This window comes from Dermacentor albipictus, chromosome 5 (genome assembly GCF_038994185.2).
Source record: "Dermacentor albipictus isolate Rhodes 1998 colony chromosome 5, USDA_Dalb.pri_finalv2, whole genome shotgun sequence".
NCBI lineage: Eukaryota > Metazoa > Arthropoda > Arachnida > Ixodida > Ixodidae > Dermacentor > Dermacentor albipictus.
The window spans coordinates 117,068,703-117,089,390 of NC_091825.1; the positions used below are offsets into that span (position 1 = coordinate 117,068,703).

Genomic DNA, 20,688 nt, shown 5'->3' on the forward strand with positions numbered 1-20,688 from the left:
AGCTGTAGCTACTAGATTCCCGGCCTCATAGCAACCGGAGAGGAAATCCCGTTTTTTTCCCTGGATTTTTCAGAGCCTGTCAAATTCCTCGAAAATCCCGGGTTTTCCAGGTTTTCCCTGATGATGGACACACTGTGCATCAAATTAACACCGATGAGCCTCAGTACAACGACAAGTGGCACAGTGAAGCACCGAGGTTCGCTGACTTATACGACTGGCTATTACGATCGAAACGAACTTTCGCTTGTTGCTGTGTTGCGACACGGGGCCGTAACTCGGAGGGGGCGGGAAGCAAACATTGCGAGACGGGACAGGCGCCTGTCCCGTCTCGCTTGCTGTGTGTTGTGTTTTTTCGACGCTATAACCCTCTTCTGGAAGCAAACATTGGTATCACAACTGCACGTGCACTCTATCAGTGCAGTTATATTTTTTTTTTTCGTGCTGTAAGGCGAGTTAGTTACAAAAGACATCCGCTACGGCAAACGCATTAGGAAGGTGAAGTCAAGCCCGCTAAACACCTGCGACGGGGCTCCCATTTCGCCGGATATTTGAGCGCCCTTATGGAGATTAATTCCAACCACCTCGGCTTCCTCAACGGCGCACTTTCATCAAAAGTCAGCGAGAGCGTTTAAAGGGCAACTTCCGCGACTTTTCGATGTCAACGGATGTCAGTGAAATTAGCTGGGTACGTTCGTCTGCACACTTCTGTCATGTCCTAAATAAAAGAGAAAAGAGAGAGAGAGAGAGAGAGAGAGAGAGAGAGAGAGAGAGAGAGAGAGAGAGAGAGATGCGCAGATGCTTTAAAAACGAATTTAATTAATTGCCTCGAACACCCTAACTTACTTAAACGTCAGTTACAGGCCACATTGCGTACGGCGTAAGGAGTGGTACACGCAGAGCATGCCGGGATCACGCAGACGACAGCGACTACAGCGTGGAGGAGTCAACAATCGTGAGCTATGAGAAGTTGCTGTCGCGAGCAGTTGTGTTCCCTGCGGACGGGCAAGATATTGGAGGCAAGTGGCGCTGCGTTCTTGGCTGCGCGGACTTCAGCCCTCGCCACCCGCACACACACAACAGTTTGAGCCCATGCCGATAGCGTTCAGTCGATCGTTAAGACTATTACGGTCCCGAGTCGGTGCGTCTACTGCTGGCGGACCTGAGCGATTGACCTGAAGCTAATTCCAATGGTAGATCGAGAGCGCTCGGCCGGATCACGAACGGAGCGCGTCGCTCCGACTGAGATCGCTCTCACCTGCTCGCACCATATCTGCGAAGGGAATGCGTGCGCTCCCGCGGGAGCACTTAGTGCAAGAAAATCAAGGGAGAGGGCGCTAGAATAGAGAGAGGAACAAGCGCTTGGAAGCGCAACCCACCACCCCATTTCACTGTCCGTGTCAGAAGAATCATCACTCGACTTGGAAATCGTACTGTCTGAGTCGGAGCTGTCTAGGAGCGCGAACAAAATCGCACGGCGCGAAGCGGCGTCCACGTTTCCCATGTCGTCCATAGCTGCCCGCGACCGGCGACCGTGACAGGAAGCAGAGGCGGGTGAAGGAAATACGTCACGAGGACTTCCGGTCAAATCTGCCGATTTCGGCGGAGCAAATATTTTTGCTCCACGGAGCAATCCGGGATCAGCGGCTGGTCCCAATCTGCCACTGGAACACAAAGCTCACGCTCCCATTCTGCCATTGGAATAGGATTGCTCCATACAGAGCAGAAAAACTTGACCTAATCTGCCATTGGAATTCAACATAAGCGATTGGGATGAAGAAAACTGCTTCTGTAGTTCGGATTTGACCATACGGATTTGAAACAAAGCATTCCTCATTTCGTACAGTGCACACGCAAAAAAAAAAGCTAGACGCCACGACACGACGGGCTATCAACATGTATCAACAGCTCCGGCGCGCTCACGGATCAGCCGAGCGTCTGCTCTTCGCCGGTTTCGTTCGCTCCGAGGGCGAGACCGGCATGCCTCGCGCATCTTCCCCGCTCGGGTATACCTCTCGTGACGTCACGCGAAGGATTTCGCTCGGCTGCTTGGCGACGTTTCGGTTTCGTTTTCGCGTTTTCTTTTCTTTTCTTTTTGCTTATTTAAAGTTACTCTCTAATTTGCGGAACAATTCTACTATCAGACGCATGCCAGCAGAGGGGGTTGGGGGGCGTCTCGGTAACATAAATATTCGATTACCCCGACATGGTCGAAAATCGCCGGAGTTGCCCTCTTAAACCAATCCGCGCACCACCCGCCTATGCATTCTGCCGCGGTCGGTTACCGAACACGCGACGTCGATGACTCGCTCGCGCTCAACGCCAAATTCACCGGGCCACAACAAGTGCGCCGCGGGTTGACAACGCGAGGAACGAACGGTGTACACGAACGCCACACGCGTCGGCCCGGCTTCCTCGACTCGGGGGGTGGGGGGGCGCTCAGAGTGACAAACGGGTCCGGAATGTCTCCCAAGATAGCAGCGCGCTCGCACACAAAACAAAGGGGAAAGCGCGCACCAGAGAAGGAGGAGTTGCGTGCTGCTGGCCGCTCCCCGTGTTCCGCACACAAGGCACCCCCCCCATATAGGCACGCGTTTCCTCATTACCCAATGTCGCACTCGGACACACGCGCGCGCGGCAAATGCATTTGTCGGCAGGCCCATGCGCGTCTCCACCCCGAAAGTTACATACATCAATTACGACCCGCCTTCGCCCTATGCCCACAAAAAAAACCAAGCCTCCGTGTACGACTGTGTCGGGGCGACGCCATCAACAGACCTTCCTTTCTTTCGTTCCAACTTTCTCTCTCTCCATTTCTTTCCATCTCAGGGTAACAATGACAAACTGGCTTCCTGCGGGTTCGGAAGGAGCGGCCCCTCGCTCGGGAAGTGGGGTCGCCGCAATAACAGGAAAAGTGTGAGTCAGACGCAGGGCGGCCGCCAATAAAGGGAAACCTGGGACACGTCATCTGCCCGTAACACAATACATTAAATAAAACAAAAAATGCAGAGAAAAGGAAATGTGTAATAACGGAAAGGTGGGGCAAGGGGCATTGTAGGGAGAGGGAAGGGGGGAGGGGTTCAGTGGAGAAAGGCGCGAAATCTTTCAAGACACCGGAAACCGTCGGAGAGAGGAGAGCGGCAGCGTTGACGAGCAAGCAATAGCGACCCGTGCCGAAGGATAAAGGAAGCCGACGCACGTATTTATTATATGGTGGTGGGCCTCAGGCCTCAACAACATCGCGCCGCGCGACCGGCTCCTAGAAGTTTTCTATCCCACTTCACGGCCGACGGAACAGCAATATCGGCAGTGTATAGGTGGACGACTATACTGGACCACCGCAATGGAATTCGACGGGACGATGATATGACCGAAAGTTTTCAGATGCATCACTGTGGGTTTCTTTTTTTTTTTTTTTTCGAAACGTAAGCATACCCCCCCCCCCCCCTTCCTAAACACACACTTGACAACATCCACTCCATATTTCTGTTTCTATCAATTTGCCCATTGCCGCGTACAGAGGACAACCGGCCTAACAGGGTCTGATTAACCTTTCAGTACGTCTCCTTCAGAAGAACTTCAGTTTGGCCTAGTTGGTATTTACTGCAAACCATATTGACCGCAAGAAAGACAGCCCGTGCTGTTTACGTGTTTCCTTCCTCTGTCCCCGTCTTTTTTGCGGTCAATATGATTTTCAGTACGTCGTTTCCCTCTTTTCAACTCGCTCATGAAGGAATTATTATTTACGCCAAATGTACCACATTGGTCAAATAAAACGAGAAGAAGAATATCCTAACCGAAACGGGGAAATCAGAAGACTGCGGATGAGACCGACATTATCAATGCGTTTGAAGAGAGAACCCTTATGAAGCACGAACATATGAACTTGCAGCGCTCGATGTGTTATGTAACGTAGTACATACGCGATCCTACACGGGTTCTGGACCGCTGGTCGAGAAACTTAGATGCGCAACGCCTGGGTTCGTTACTGAACAAAACGAACTTCGCGGAAAAATTAACCGCAATTAAGTTGCACTAACTGAGCGCGCGTCTGAATTGCTCTTTTCGTGGTTCACTAGCTTACAACAGTTACAAGAAAGTGAGAGCATTAGAAACAGCACGCACTGCAGCAAAAGGAGAACGACCCCGCGACACCCTAGCGTGCGCGGAACCCTTACTTGGCTCGGGTTGTTTTGAATGGAGCGTGGCCGCAGCGTATACGCTATTTATTAACAGCGCTTCGGGTGCCCAAGTGTCTTCCATTTATGTCCCGTTCGGTTTCAAGCGAGTAACCACACGTTTAACAGCTTCATCGTACGCGCTAGCTTTGGCGCACGCCATATTTATTAATTAAAACTGTCCGCGCAGTATAGCATGGCAACCGCCGCTCTCCCTCTCTCTCTCCCTTCTCTCTCTCTCTCTCTCTCTCTCTCTCTCTCTCGCCGGCCGAGACCTCGTCCCTGACCACGCTCCGAAAAGGGGCGGCGGCGGAAGCGGCAACGAGTTGCGCAGGAAAAGCACCAAACAGCGACACGGTGACAGCGTCCATCATCGTCACAATGCCACCGGCTGTCGGAGCGGGGGGGGTCTGTTATAATTAAACACAGTGTGCCAGCAGTATACGCGGAGGCAGCCAGCTGTGTCGACGACCAGCTGCCGCAGCAGCAGCAGCAAAGAAGGGCGACGACGGGGAAGCGAAGGTTCGACCGACATTGCATACAGACGCCTAATTGAAACGTCGATGGTAGTTTTTATAACGCGGGCTCCATCGACACCATGTCGACGCGAAAGAAAGAAAGAAAGAAAGAGAGAGAGAGAGAAAGAAAGAAAGAAAGAAAGAAAGAAAGAAAGAAAGAAAGAAAGAAAGAAAGAAAGAAAGAAAGAAAGAAAGAGCTCGCGCCTCGACAGAGCGCAATTATAGGCTCGTTAAAGTGAGAGCGGAGAGGCACGCGACGCCAAACCAAAACAGGTCAATAAAAGCCAACGGTATGCACTTATGCTCAGTGCAGCTTTGCGGCGGAGCGCTTTAAATTAAGCAGCGAATTATCGATCCGCCCGCGAAGGCCTACGTGGGAGACGGCGGCGACAGATAGAAACGTAACGAGGCAAACCAGACAGTTAATTTCGTTTCTTTTTTTCTTTAGCTCGGCGGCTAGCGAAGGCATGCAGCGGCCTTACAAAGCGGGTTTACGCCCAGTATACTTATACTTTACGACAAGTTAATGCGATTAAATGAAATTGTGCAAGCTCTCCAGTAAGTGCTCTGGGATTGCGTGACAACGGCAGCTGCAACGGCTTCACGCGCACAAGAGTGCACATTATACCTTAACGACGGGACGAGAACTCCGCGAACGCGGTGATCATTTAAACGTCGAATCAAGCGGCCAGCCAACGAGGTTTCCGTTGCCAACTGCCTAACGAGAGGCTGTGTTTAGCTACGTTTGCACGAAACCGATAGAGTCGGGTCGGGTCAAGCCGGATCAAGTCGAATCGGGTCGAGTCAAATCAGGTCGAATCGGGTCGAATCGAATCGGGTCGAGTCAAACCAGGTCGAGTCAAATCAGGACGAGTCGAATCGAGTCGGCTCGTCGGGTTAAGGTCCGGTCGTTGCGATCACGTTTACGCCTAGCGGTTCGGGCTGCAAGCGCGCAGCGTCGAGGCAAGTTCAGTCAACCCGCCATGCATGGCGTGATCAGACTTATCACTCACTTCCCGGCGACAGCTACGACGGACACCGACGGCTACGGCGGCAGAGAACATACTCATCGCCAACCGAAATGGCTGTTGGAATGAGCCCATAACAGCTTACGCTGTAACTTGACGGCGTACGCTCGGGCCTATAGTTAATGTCGTTTCACCGGTAAAGATGGACTATACATCGTTTTCTAAAAACAGCCAAAGACTGAACATGGAGAGTTTAGAGAACGTTTTACTGCCGAGCAACAGTCCAAACACGAAAACAGTATGCTGGAGCCCGTGATGACGTCACAGTGACGTACCGGCGGTGGAGTTTAGGCGCGAAATTCAACAAAATTGAAGTTTTCGCCTTCCTGTTCTCGTCTTGTACTCAACCTCTTGCCGCTAAATTGAAGACAGTAGAATTCAGAAACAACATACGTCATACGGCTAAAGTGACTTTGTGCTTCTATTCACTCTCCCTTTAAATCCTGTCTTTAGACAGTTTAGGAAGCCTTGAGGCCAGGATTACTCTCTTCCCTTTCCCCCTGCAATGTTACAAATAAATCTTCAACAACTTATCGTTACCTATACCATCTTGTATCGACATTTTGTCAACCGGTTCAGCCAGCTGCACGGCTCTGTCATAAGCCCGTGATCGCCGTTTAAAGAATCTGCATGAGCAACGGATTAATCCCGCCGTCCACTGAATTCGCTCCGGCAGAAAATACGGCAGGCGGCTTTCCCCCTCACGCATCTGCGCACTATGTCCACGTCACGGCGCTCTTGTTTACAAACAAGTTCCGTATAGCAAATGCCGCGCATTTACGTTTCGCCTGAATCTATTTTTTTCGCTCGGGCAAAACAGTTCCACGAGGTACCCGGAAGTTCACTGAACTCAATTCCTACCGCACAGAAAATAAACAACGGCACTTTTTCATTCCCTTAAGGCAAGCTTCAAGCGACGTACTGCAAGGTACGAAACGAGAAATATCGAGCCCTGGAGGGCAGGAGCATTTCCAACAAACTACGGATCACAGATGTAAAAAAAGAAAACAAAAGCTGCACGCCAAGCTTACCCAAACATGTCAACTGATAGAAACAGTGAACCTAGAACATTGCATCTCAGCAGTTACACACTCGTTTCAGTGAACCCTATAGTCCGTACACATTTTGACCTTCACATTTGCATATATATCTTTTCACGCGATTCTTTGTGGTGTTCTTTCCTAGCTGTACAACTGCACGTGTGCGAGCCGAGATGGTTCCACGTGCATGTACTACGTTTCGCCTGCGAGTCGCCCGTAGCAATTAAGCCCGCACCGCACGTACGGCGAGGCCCGTAAAAAAATAACACCACGAAGCGCCCAGAAACAGCGCGGCAGCGTACAGTGGACAACAGGCTACGCGCGCGACCCCGTGGTGCACGGGCACGTCAGGGGCAGGCCACAAAACGCGCACGCACAACGCCCGCGGTACTTGATACTCGCGTTACGACGACGACGACGACGACCCCTTCCGGAACGTAACGTAACGACCGTAACGACGTAACGTAACGTAACGTAACGACCCCTTCCGGAGGCGATGCAATCACGTCGCATAAGGTCTCGAGCACGCGCGGTCATCGTTATTGAAACTATATATGCTACCACGGTTTGACGAGTCTTGGAGCGTGCAAGAGTTCCACCAACATCTTCATTCTCGTAATCAACGTCTTCTCTGTTCTTTCAGTCTACGTCCTTTCCCCTTCCCCCAATGTTGAGTAGCAGGTCAGAACATTGATTCAGGCAGATCTCAACTTTTCTATCATAACAAATACTCTCTCTCTCTTTCTCTCTCTTGCTACTACGGCGTGGTCGCCACCCAAACACGCTGATGCAGAATAGCGCAGCCGTCAATGTTATATGGCTGCGCCTTTCCACTCCGGCCATTGAGGTACGTCTACCTCACAGGCAGAGCTTTGTCTAGCGGAGAACGAAATAGTCACGTCTCAGGATAACGAACATACACACGCAAAAACACATGCACGCACACACTAAGCGTGAATATCAAGTCATTTCGTGCACTATACCTTGTTTTGAGTTCAAAAAAAAAAAAAGACAGCGCACTTCGTATTGGACAGCGTATAACCAGCTGGACCCGTTTAACCAGCAGAACCCCGCAAAGGCTTGTATTATAACATATATAACCAAATTGTCATCGCTGCACTATATACGCTGCATAGCCTTTGCAGCGCCGAAGATCGACCGCAAGAAGATACCTGCGCTTTTCAGGGTAACTGTGGAAAGGGGCGTCGGGAACGACGCTCACTGCCACGTTATGTAGCGAGGCGTACTTCATCAGTAATTTCTGCTGTTCCTGAAAGTCTGCAATTGGAGCGGTGAAGACACCACAGAAGTGTCACAATGAGCGCTTTCTCGCAGAGCTCAATCTCGAATGCCGTCCTTGTGAGGCGCGAGCAATGAATGAGTGAACAAATGAATGAATGAATGAATGAATGAATGAATGAATGAATGAATGAGAGCGACTTCACAGAGAGCCCGCCGTGACCACCCTTTCAGCCGTGCCGGTCTCAGCTTATGCTTATCTGTCATCACCCTACCGCGTCTTTAGCAACGTGCGAACCTCACACGAGCAACTCCTCGGCCGCTATAGCTGCAATGAGCCGTAACCTAATAACGGGCAACTACCATTACATCGCGAGGCCGTTATCTTGCACTGCCACGCACTTTCCCAGGCTGGCACCCCTACAGTTACCTCCCCTCTTCTTCCTTTATTCAGATTTTTGTTTTCTTCTTGTCACACTGCCGAGAAACTCAACAGGACTAGCCCGCGGTTATCCATCCTCGAGGCTACAGATAACGCGCCCTCTCGAGCTGCGCATAATCTCTCGGCACGAACCTCCTCACACCGCGTCAGCGTGTGTGAGGAGATTCATGCGGTAACAAAGTAACACTGAGGAGCTCGGCCATTACTTTTTCAACAGGATTAGCCCGTGGTTATCCATACTCGAGGCTACAGATAACGCGCCCTCTCGAGCTGCGCATAATCTCTAGGCACGAATCTCCTCACACCGCGTGCGTCAGCGTGTGTGAGGAGATTCGTGCAGTAACAAAGTAACGCCGAGGAGCTCGGCCATTTCCTTTTTCCCACCGCACGCGCACGGCGCGACGATTCGCGAGATGGACGCATCCCGACGCCGCTCGCGAAAGTCTCTTCTCGTAACGATAGCCCCGGACAGAGGGCCGGAATTAAATCTCTCTGTCTCTCTCTCTCTCTCTCTCTCTCTCTCTCTCTCTCTCTCAATCTCTCTCTCGTAACGATAACCCCGGACAGGGGGCCGGAATGAAATAGTTTCTCTCTCTCTCCCTCCCTTTCTCTCTGTCTCTGTCATCTCTCTCTCTTTCTCTCTCTCTCTCTGGTAACGAGAACGAACAGCAGCAGCAGCAGCAGAAGGAGCAAAAACGCACCCTCAATGTGTGTGTGCTTGTGCGTGCGTACATGCGTGCGTGCGCGTTGAATATCAGCGTAGGCGATCGAGAAGCACCCGCACGAAATAGAAAAAATAAACGCAAGAAAAAAAAAAGGAAAGAAAGGGAGGAAAAAAAGCACCTGCGGCACTCGTTTAACGGCCGCCGCTGCTGCTGGCAAACTCGATGCAAGCTCGCCTTCGCTGTGTAGAGGAAGGGGACAAGACGAAAGTAGTTACGCTCGTGAATGGAGAAAGTGATCCGAAATGACGCGGGCGAGAAGCGGCGTTTCTTTTCCTGGTTGGTACACTGTTCGCTCGACGTTTACACTCTTTTGTTTTATTTTTTTCCTAAACGTGTATCCCACACACGCACACACACGCCCGCCCCCCCCCCCCCCCTCCGGTATTTTTTCGCCGCTTCAGACTTGTTTTTCCCCCCTCTCTCGCTGTATACCTCACTTCTTTCACGAAATACGCGCAAGACTCGATCCACGAGGCGTGTGCTCTGCACCCACTCCAAGAACGTACGGGAAACAAGGGAAAGAGTGCAGCGCGCCTCAGAGACCGTATTATCCATTCTCAGACCCGAATTAAGCCAGCTCGGGGGCATATAACCAATCTTAAAGCTGCTTCTTACTACCGAACGGTATACTATGAACTTGAAGACACCATGTTTTTCCGCGTAAATGGAGGAAGTAGCCGTCTGCTTCCTACTCTCGTCATAAAAACCGCTTTTACTGGCCGAAAAGACGTAGATGAAAGATCTTTCACATCGCGTGGCGCGCGCGTTGGCTTCTTGATTGGTGCATCCTCTATTTCTGTGCCAACTCGCAGTAGTCGAGAGGTACTCGATCGTTGCCTTTTGTCGTCTGCGACGACACAACGGCCTCGACCGAATCGGCGGGAATATTTAAAAAATGCTTGCAGCAAGTAATGCGCCTACACCACTTTCATACAGTTCCACGTGCTTTAGACGTTAAATCGGGGTTGGATATTTTTACGCAATTGCAGCGCGGAGCTAGTCCTGAAAAGGAAAAAAAAAATGGCTGTGGCTTAGCTAAGGTTAAGCCCAGGATGCGAAGCATATACTAGCCTTTATTTTAGTTGTTGAACCACTGTTTAGCCTGGTGAACTGCTGTTGCTTGGCTACGTTTGGTTCGACTAGACGAAGAAACAACTCATGCAGGCGAGCGCACGAGCTGAGACCCGGCTATGTAGCTACGCGGCCGCAAGCGAGCGCACGAGTTGAGCCTCCGCTTTTGCAGCTGTTATGACGTCATACGGTAGCTACGCGGCCGCGTGCGGCTCAGCAAGGAAGAGCGTGGTTGTGCGGCTAGTATGCTTCGCATAATAAGAAATAAAGAAAGCAGTGTACACCCAAGTGGGTACTACATACATGGGACTGAAGAGGTTACAGTTGAGGCGAATAGCTGAAAAGAGAGAAGGCGTACACTTACAATTCCCTGCTGGCGACTTGGCGATCGCGTAGAATTATAATTAGAGTGGGCCTTTACTGCATAATCTTTTTCTTTCGAAACAGATGGCGCGCGTTGAGTGAAAGACAGAGAGCATTATTCTGTTTCGTTATTATTTTTCTCGAACGCAGGTAACGCGAGCTGATTTGAAAGCTCGAGCACTCATGGACGTCGGCGACGCTTATAACGAGGTAGGTAACGACACGCGTAAGGGCCGGGTGCCTCGATGCTGACGTAAAGGTCTTGCATATAGGAACGGGTTCGATCGAAGATCCTTATAACGCACTTTCAAAGCTTGACAACTCTCTCTCTCTCTCTCTCTCTCTCCAGCGCAACCACGTGTCTTTTGACGCACGAAGCCTGCGCCCCATTTATAGCCGGAATCGACCAATCGGCGAGCGAGGCGGACCACGAGAAACGAATAGGCACGGAGGGAAAAATGAAGATTTGCACATAATGCACCGGGGCCGCTCCGACTTTCCTTTTCCGAAGGCTATTTTCGCGTCGAGACATTGCAAGACTACGCACTTCAAGACGCACATTCGCAGGTGGGCAGAGTAAGTGGACACTCGGTCACACTTACACGTCGATATTTTTTTATTTGTTATCATTTCTTCTTTCTGGATACGCAGTCAGTACTCGCGGACGCCCACACTCGTTTGTACTCACGTTCATGCTCAAGTCTACTCACACTCTTCGTGTACTACACGACACGTCCACTGAATTCCTTTCATCTCACTCGCGCGCACTCACGACTGCGACATAAGCATCGAATTAAATTGCATTCCGGGCTACTAAGTGCCAAGAAAGCGCAATACGGTTATGAGAAACGCCTAGTGAAACAGAGAGGGAGGGTGGGGAGCGTCTTCCGCATTAATTCTGACCAACAGGGAAGGGGTTATTTGACGTGCACTCAATGCAAGCTACACAAGCGTTTTGTTGTTGTTGTTTGTTGTTGCTGTTGTTGTTGTTCATTCATTCCACCCCTATCGCAATGCGGCCACCGCGGCCGGGATTCGAACCCTCGACCTCGATTGCAGCCAACGGCCCTTTTGATAGCGCGCCCGTCGATCCGTGACGTCATGTTACCTTGGCCGACAGCCATACGGCATCCGATGGAGATGCCCCCGAGTGAGCCGGAGTGATTTCGACGTCACCGCTTTAGTCAAGCCGGGCTTGGCAACGGAAATTTCGGCCCCGACCGGCGTGACGTCACAGAGCATCGCGCACAGGCCTGCCATCTAGGAGGCACTGGCTCAGCAGTGCAGTGTGAAATGAGCGTGAACTAAGTGCTTGTGAGCGAGTACGCTGACCCACGAACACGATACAGGAAAGAAAGAAAGAAAGAGATAAAGAAAGAAAGAAAGAGAAATAAAGAAAGAAGGAAAGAAAGGCCAGGCGGGAAAGGGCCAAGTCCGAGCGTGGCGCGACGGAATCGCGCAACACTCGCGATGAACGAGCAGCAGCGAAAACGAGGCGCTGTATCTTAAAAAACAAAAACAATAAAAAGCGTTGCGACGCCGTCCGCTTCGCCCGCGTGTGGCCTCCCCCCCCCCTCCCCCACCGACACGGCCGGAAGAAAAAATAACCGTCCGCGCAACAACGCAAGGACGCGCCGCCACAGAGAGCGAATCCTTCCGCGACCACCGCCGCCACCTTGCGCCACATATTATTACGGCACCGATCCGGAGGGCCGCGTACGATGCCGAAGCGTACCACACGCGTGCCGTAATATACGAGCGAGAATGGACCGAGAATCGCTCCGCATGGAAAGATGCGCGCTCCGTGAAATGAATAAATAAAAAATAATAATAGTAATGAGAGACCCCCCCCCGCCGGCAAGCACGATTCGGCGGCCTCGAAAACTCATTCACATAGGCCCAGCTCGGGCGACGCTCTCGCTGGCATTGACAGAGAGGAGAGGGGGGAGAGAGAGAGGGGAAAGAGGACCAGGATGCATTGATGCTCCGTGACTTCAACGTCTGGCGAGGCCAGAGAGGACTTTTCAGCGCGCTGGCCAGCGGGAAATCGTTTTCGTACGTGCCGGCGGCGTGCGCGATCGACGTAGTCGAGGGGAAATAATAAAAGAAAGAGGAACGAAAGAACTGTCGACACTCCGTGCAGTCGAAGGCAATGCGCGGCCGCATTCTTAGAGGGACTTTCTTTTTTCTTCTTTCGCGAGATACAAATCTTTCAAAAGTATTTCAAAAGCTAGGGCACCCCCCCCCCTCACACACACACACATGCACACACATGTATACGGTGTGTCCTGCGTCACCACGCTGTCATAATTCCGCCTTTCGAAAGTTATTTCAAAACATTTACTACCGTTAATTTCGAGGTAAAAGGTCGACTGTACTATACATATAGAGAAAATGAAGGTCAACCTTAGCTTTTCCAATTTGGAGCGTCAGTAGGCTCGCCGTTACGTCACTGTGACGTCGCGACATTTTTCGTGTTTGTGCCGTAGGGTGGACGCGCCGAGTGAAAAAAAAAAAACGTTCTGGCAACCTGCTAAGCCTAACTTTCACTCCTCTAGAATACAACTGTATAGGCTCATCCTCGCCGATGACCAATTAAATGTATACAGGCCGAAGCAGGCGTACGTCGCCAACACGTGTGGCAAGATGGCGAGATGGCGCGCGAAATTCACAGTGGCGTCGCTATACACGTCTTCTTGATACACACAGTCTTGCCACCGTAACTTGATACAGCTCGACTTCTTCTCTCCTTAGCGCGCCCATTTATATCTCACGGCTGCCGTTGCTCATTAAGTGCGGCCCACGAGTGAGAAAGAGCTGCAATAACTTTTATCTCGCCTGACTCTATCCCACAGCAATGAGCTGTCACTAGGTCATCGCACGGCACTTTCTCCCCACGAAAAAAGAAAGACTCCTGAGGCGCCCATCTGCATCTTCCCACAGACCTTGGCGCTCGCTATACTGAAGCTCAAGCGAGCGAATGCCATTTTTTTTTTTTTTCGCGCGTGTAGCCCACTTATCAGCACAGTGTATAGAGCGTCACACATCTGCCTTTACTGGTTTCAGGCTGCAAAGTATACCACGCCGACACTGATAACACGCTTCGCCGAGTCTTTCCAAACCAGATAGCCCCCCTACACTGATTGATTCGCGGGTGTCAACATCAAGAAGCAACTCGATCTGACGCTACAATATGCGCTATCGCGAGTATTCCGGATTAACTTTGACCACACTGCGTTTCCTAACGCTACTCCCCCCCCCCCCCCCCCCCCCCACTCCGAAGCTCAACACACAGGCTTTTTTCCCCCTCCGGGCCGCATCGGATGGCGACTAGGAGCCGAACCCCGAGACGTCGTGCCCACTACTGAAACACAACACTGTCCAATGGGTCACAGCGGCCGCGGCTCCATCTACTTCGACGAATATCAAGTTCCCCGCGGTCAAACGCAGCAGCAGCAGCAGCAGCAGGGGCTGATATGTCTACACGCGCGTCAGCAGTGCAGAGGCAGGACGCGGCCGGCCGTTTCTGTAATCACGTCCCGATATCGTCGCCGCCGCGGCCGAGGCCCTTATCGCATTGCACAAGCTGAAGCAATCGTGTCGACGCAGCCACTGGAGGCTGCGGCGTCCAGACGGCCGTTTTTACAACACCGCCTGCAGACGAACCACGCCACGCGATCCTGAAGACAGAGGGACCCGCGCGATCCTCGAGAGAGAGAGAGAGAGAGAGAGAGAGAGAGAGAGAGAGAGAGACAGACAGAGAGAGAGACCGAGAGAGGGAGAGAGAGACATACATAGAGAGAGGGAGAGAGATGGGGAGGGGGGAGGGGGAGAACATGGCGGCGGGTGCACCTCTCAATAATACTTCGCTGACAACTGTTCACACATACACATCCACTTTACGGGACGACCGCGGTCCTGCACACAACACACACCCAGTAAATCGAGAGCTTATCTATACCTCGCCCGCAATCTACACACGCCGCTACGCACGTGTATACAGGGTGCTCTAATACGAGATGTATACTGCTGGCTCAGCATCTCGAGCAACGGTTTCACTGCGAAAGTCCGACCTCGGACGTCACTCGCCAACACGTAACAGATGTCTTCCACAAGAATCCGCCTTTTCTTTAATTGCGTGGGTTTCTGAGGCAAAAAAAGAAAAAAAAAGTCAAGTGCTGCACAATCATCTCCAATGCAGCAATAACCCCGTGTTCCATTTCGCACTGAAAGCCCGCAGTGTAATACGATTACACACAGCAGGAGCGCACAAACGGAGCGAATAACGAAGTCGCCTGCCGCAGCGAGACAAATGCAACGGCATCGCGCTCCCCGATTTCTGCACTTCCCTCGCAGAAGGCACAACTCTCGTCCGTAACGATGTGCACAGCGTGACAGCAGACGAAGTACGTAAAAGCACGACGGAGACAAGCTCCGACTTCTAACAAAACTTTATTTGCCTGAATCACACATTTATGCAGATGCCTCTCGTGATCACAAACCCCTACCTAACTGCCGATACCAAGGTAGGCAAAAAAAAAAAAAATGAACACCTACAATCTCTACGTAGATTAACACAGCGTGCCCCCTCCGTCTACATAGGCTATATTCGAAACGAATGCCAGTGCCTTTTGAGTGAAAGACTTGACTATATTATCGTATGGTCACTGTCTGCGTAAGTATAGAATTCTGTGACACGGCGAATCGGAGTACATACCTATCTTTCACGGCGTGTCCGACCACTTGAGTGCGCCCACGGAAAGTAGATAAAGGTGTGGTGGGTCCCCAACGAAGCCTCGGGGTTTAAACACAGTGACGAGCGGGTAAGACCAGCCTTCGTCAGAGTATATATATATATATATATATATATATATATATATATATATATATATATATATATATATATATATATATATAAGTTTACAATGCCGGGGCAATCTTTCAGAACATTATTTTTTATTGTTTAGGCACTTGTATGAAAGGGACAAAGGACAAGAAAGACGACTACTAGCGTAGTTAATAAGCTGGCGTATCGCTCATTGTATACAAGTCGCGCCTAGGAGAATGCGCCCCGCCCCTCCACGGAGCTCAACTCAATGACACAGAAAAGTAAGCAGCACTGAAACAGCCTGTACGTGTGAAAGAAAGAAAGAAAGAAAGAAAGAAAGAAAGAAAGAAAGAAAGAAAGAAAGAAAGAAAGAAAGAAAGAAAGAAAGAAAGCGAACGCAATCTCACGAGGACGTGAGACTTTACCCACGACGTGCTTCCCGTTCGCGAAAACTGCCCCGCGGCTTCGAGCAGGCGATTTTTACCTGTATGCAGACTACCGCTCCAGATCAGCTCGATTGGAAAGCGGTTGCAACTGACCTTGACAAATACGTAACGACTCGTAACGTGCTCTAAAGATAAGAGAACGAGAGTTAACGGAGAAATCCTGTCCGCAGGTCGACGGTCATCAAAACAACGATTCTGCCGAGCTCCGTCCGGGCTCACTTGCACCTTCCGCTTTCCATACCCACAACTCATTTCAAGAACGATTCAACACCTGTGGGACATTAAGCCTTACGGCATTTTTTCCCCAGTACAGACTGCTGTATATAAAACGAAAGAGAGACAGAGAGAGAGCGTAAGCGTGCGGGCCTGAGACTGAGTGAGAAAAGCGCAACGCGAAATCCACTGTCCCTTAGCACCTACTTCCATTCGCGACTTCGCGCCCACGCGTGTGTATCTACGGTCATCACTGGCCAAGCCAAGCCATCACCACGACGACACGAATTTCGCAAACTGCATGGGCGCTTCGCTTCCGGCGCATCGCGAGCCAGCAGCAGACGACCGTCTAAGGACGCGTCCGTGAAGCCATTAAAGTGAGCGAAACAGCCACGAAAAGAAGCAGCAGCAGCAGCAGGTTGTACAACGCCGTTAGTATTCGGGAGATGCGGCGTGCAGAGGGGGTGAGAGGCGACGAGAACTAAAGATTCCAAGAGGAAAGCAAATGAAAACGTGGATACAAAGCCGGGGAAAAACCAGTAGGATCGTTGGCATTGGACGCCTCGCGCCAAACACACATGCTATCGCGACGAGACACACACACACACACACACACACACACACACACACACACACACACACACACACACACACACACACACACACACACACACACACACACACACCACACACACACACACACACACACACACACACACACACAAAGAAGAAAGAGGGACTGATGGATCACGATTGAAGCAGACGACACGGGGGCCGGACACTCATTCCAGAAGCGTCGGACAGGGGGAAAGGGGCGACCGACAGATTGAGAATCAGGCCGAGCTATATTCCTCGCTCGATTTGTCTACAGGAGGAGCACGATACACAAACAAGCAAAAGAGTGAAATACACTGGGAAATACCAAGAATTAAACGCCAACAAGATCAATGCGACTCTCCTGAGAGAGAAACAGACGAGACGAATAAAGCGGGGCCCGCAGCAGCACAGCAGGAGCGAGGGAGAAAACAGCATTTCCTTCAAGGCTGCCCGGTTGTCCAAGAGTCTGAGCGAGGGCTCAAAATACAATAAAATAAAGAACGCAAGGCAGCTGCCGAGAGGGAGAAGGCCGGCAGCTGGCCGAGTGGAGATACCACAACCGACGCTTCCACATTCCAGCAACGCTCTCGGCACTGCTACGTATACCACCACCGCCACGGAGTCGGGACAGGCGACGAGCCATCGCCGCCGCCGCTAGAGACGCCAACGACAGCCGCTGCAGCTGCCTTCACCGAGGGGGAGGAGGGAGGACGGCTTCAACGCGCAAGTCGTGCAAGCACAATCCAAAAAGGAGCCACCCCTCCCCCACCACCACCACCACCACCACCTCGACTCGACTACTACTCGGCTTTGCGTGGCCAAAATTGCTCTTCCATCTGTTGAGCTCGCCCCCCGCCTTCTTACAAAACCCAGTCTCCTCACGTCTGGGCTTTGCTTCCCTTTCTGCTCCGAAGTCTTCTTTGCCAACAGGCTGTCGCGAAGCGCCTACCCGCTTGCTCGCCCCCTACACTTTTCTTGGACTTCCTCCCATGCCACCGGAAAGTTAAAGGGGCACTGGAGAAAAAAAATAAATAAAACGCTATTAATTTATAGACCGATGAAGTACTGTCTCAAACCTACATTTTCGTAATTCCGCAACGGAAAGCCACTGTGGACATCGCCTCCCGACATGGACGTACATTCTCTCCAGCTGCCCGACTCTCCCGAGTCATCCAATATCGCCGCTGATCACTCCTCGTCGCGCAAACCACGGTTGCTCTTTACGTGACTACGGTTCTCGTGATTGGCCGGTTCAACGAGGAGGAGAAATACGAGCACGCTCGATAACAGCCTAATGCGCGTTCCTTGGAAACGAGCCGACTTCAGTGTGTCTGACTACGGGCATATGCAACCCGTAAGCCGAGTACGCGCAAATTAGGCAAGCGTGGCAGCGGTACAAAGCTATGGAAAAGCGTAGAGCGTAGTCTAAGCTTGCAAAGGCCTCGTTAAAAAAAAGAAAAACTAGTTATAAAGAAGGAGGAGTTAAAACCAAGAAACCACGCAACTCGTTTCGCAGGCGAGGCGGAACTAGTCACGGCGGGGAAGCAGTTCCGCGTACAACACGTAACTGCGCGACTGACTACAACGTCTGACTATGCGTCCCACTACGCGGTGGCCCCACTCTCCTCCGCTCGCACGAACGACACTAGGCAACGAAAGTGTCCCCACCGTAAAAGGCAGCAACAGCTTGCGAAAGTTTGTAAATCCCCCACACTTGTACCAAAACTGAAGCAAGTAAGAAAAAGAAAAGAAAGGAAAACGTGTCCGCGCAACTCGGTTTGTCTTCGAAGCGGGACGCAGCGTACGGTGCTTGAAGAATGTATGGCGTAATTTATAGCGCAGGCTGTGAGAGAGAGAGAGAGATGCCGCATCTCTCGCAGAGACAGCGAAGGCTTCTTTTTCTTTACTTCACTCTATTTCTTTATCCCCCCCCCTGCGCTTTCGTCTGACCCCAGGCTGCAGCTGCTGGTTACGCGGGCGCCCCCGAATGTCACAATGCCGGCGGCCGCGCGGCTGTATTTACGGCGCGCGCAGACCGATGACGTCGATACGCAGCCGCGATATGCGTAAACAGGCGTTGAACACAGCAGTAGCAGCAGCAGCAGCACATGGGAGGGAAAAGTAGAGACGCGTTATATGCATTATATTGGGGGAGGGGGGAACTGCATTATATTGGGGGGGAAAAGAAGAACAGCGAGCTTAGCAACAAACGCGGCGCGGACTTGTGCACTGAAAGCCTCGCAAAAAAAAAAGAAAAACAAAGAAGAAGAAAGAACTCTGCCGTACGGGAAGCGCACGACGCAGTCCCAACGCGACGCCTTGAGAACTGACAAATCGTTTCTGCACGGTCGGTCGCGTCGTGGTGGGCATAGAGCTTCCTACAAAAATTGTGATGGGTACGCCGAAGCTCAAGCAACGTCGGGATCGGTGAATACGTGCGAGTCGGCTATCCGTTTTCCAGCAACTACGGCGCAGAAAGCACCCACATCAAGTTGTTCTGTCACGCTCATTACAGGCCATTTAACACTCACGCACTGTACAGGGAGAATTCATTTCTTTTCACCTTAAAGGCCCGGAGGGATTGCATAAGGGAGGGCTTTAATTCTTGCGACAATGTTAAAACAAATGTAAAGAAGATTAGTTTTATCCGTATTTAAAATGAGCAAACCGTCTTTTTACAATGAAAAAAAAAAGATTAAGTTCGGCCGTCACTTTAGTTTCCAGTACTATAAACCTCTCACCGCAAAATTTAGAAAAAAATATAGAGAGAGAGAGTTTCGAAAGAATGTTTCATCAGCCTGAACTAGCAACAACGCACCGTTGGACGTCAGTGCACTGTTTCAAGGTTTCGCGTGCGCGCAATTATCGTCTGCTATACGCGGGCGCTGCGCTGTTCGCTAGCTCCGGAAAGAAAAATTAAAATAAATAAAGTAAACAGAAACTACGCGAACAAAAAACAAACCGCGCGTCGTACGATTCGCTGTTACTATACGAGTCGCACATACACGGACAGATGTTCCGGGTCCTTTTAATGGAACCTTGATGACGGGAAAAGTCAGGAAGAGGGGTTCGAAAAGGGGCGTAACCTTGCAGAGCTCGGCGGAGGGTGCGCATCATAAAAAAAAAAAAGTAACAGATTCCATCAATATATATGCTTCCTTCCGGTAGTACGAGAACCGCGCCCAGCGGGACACGACACTACAGACACCACATGTTCACACAAACAATTTTCAAACAATATTTTTTTTAATATCTTGGCTGAATAAAAAAATGAAGGAAAGAACACACCCTAGGAATGTGGCTGCCGTCAGCATCTCATCACGTAGTCACTAATAAATGTCTCTTTTCTCTCTCTCCCTCTCTTTCATCTGCAGTCGCCGCCAATCGGAAGACGGAACACACGGAACGCTGCAATGCGTTCAACGACTTCTCTCGCGACTTTACGAAGCCTCCTTCCCAACGCACGTCACAACATATGCACCTTTTGCGCAAGCGTAATGCGCCGTCTGTTTCCGAGAGCGCACATACCATGGAGGATGAGAGAGAGTATGGCGAGCGACGAGTGAAGAATTATAATTATATTAAAGCCATCTGCTTCTGTCGAACTGCTGTACCTTTTTTTTTTTTCGCGAACAGATGGGAAATGCACTTTGTTACTAAGCACTAAGTACTGGTGCACCTCGAAGGAGTCCTTCAAGGACCAGACGACATCGCATGTTCAACAGCACAAAAAAAAAAAAAGAACTGAAGGAATGTCGGAGAAACACGGCGAAAGCGAACCATTAAAGACGCGGAAAACGCGCCAGGTGGTATCTATTAGCGAGCTCGCGCATGTACCCGTGATGTCATTACGCTGGAAACCGGACGCCATTCCGAAAGAAAGGAAGACAACCGCACGAGCTAGTGAAACTGCACCGCGTTAAGGTTATCGCCTACGCACCCCCACAAAGCGCTCTTTTAAGCTTTGTAGACTTCCAAGAATGCAGTTAATTAGCAACGCAGT

The 20,688-nt window shown here is 51.0% G+C and overlaps 1 protein-coding gene and 1 long non-coding RNA gene across 5 annotated transcripts in view; one reads left to right on the top strand and one right to left on the bottom strand.

The window, feature by feature from the left end:
• Positions 1-20,377, top strand: part of LOC135916148 (uncharacterized) — a 74,730-nt gene extending 54,353 nt beyond the window's left edge. The window contains exons 2-4 of one of the 2 annotated variants that reach the window (XR_010568861.1): positions 10,752-10,811; positions 10,951-11,168; positions 20,060-20,377. This is a non-coding gene — a long non-coding RNA (uncharacterized lncRNA). The remainder of the gene's footprint in view (positions 1-10,751; positions 10,812-10,950; positions 11,169-20,059) is intronic. The other variant, XR_010568860.1, reaches the window with a different exon arrangement.
• LOC135916125 (cyclin-dependent kinase 16-like) overlaps positions 1-20,688 on the bottom strand; it is a 173,617-nt gene that overhangs the window by 126,818 nt on the left and 26,111 nt on the right. The gene's annotated exons all lie outside the window — the stretch shown is intronic.